Source organism: Lutra lutra, chromosome 3 (genome assembly GCF_902655055.1).
Source record: "Lutra lutra chromosome 3, mLutLut1.2, whole genome shotgun sequence".
Taxonomy (NCBI): Eukaryota; Metazoa; Chordata; class Mammalia; order Carnivora; family Mustelidae; genus Lutra; species Lutra lutra.
Genome location: NC_062280.1, coordinates 118837803 through 118838168, shown reverse-complemented (window position 1 = coordinate 118838168; position 366 = coordinate 118837803). Strand labels below are relative to the sequence as shown.

Genomic DNA, 366 nt, shown 5'->3' with positions numbered 1-366 from the left:
AGCCTCCTGTTTTCTCATCTTACAGATGAAGAAAACAATTAAAAGACTGGGAGGATCAAACGAGATAATGAGGTGAAATTACTTCATGCACTAGAATGATACTAATGTGAATTATTATAATTCAAGCTTCCTGGCACTATGGGTTCCAGAGGGAACCCAGAGGACTTGGCAGCAGGCAAAATGAGTGAAGGGTGCCAAAAGGTACAAATATCCAGTTATAAAATAAATAAGATCCCTCTGGGAACCACCCATCTGTTCTGTAAAAATATGGACTGCTTCACAAATTTTTTTGTCATCCTTGGGCAGGGGCCAACCTAATCTTTATATCATGTAAATTCTTAATATATGTGCTGCCAAAAGGAGCAC

The 366-nt window shown here is 38.8% G+C and overlaps 1 non-coding gene across 1 annotated transcript; it reads right to left on the bottom strand.

Annotated features, from left to right (window-relative positions):
• Positions 1–261: 261 nt before the first annotated feature.
• Positions 262–366, bottom strand: LOC125096616 (U6 spliceosomal RNA). Its single transcript, XR_007126291.1, has one exon. It is a non-coding gene; the product is annotated as a U6 spliceosomal RNA (small nuclear RNA).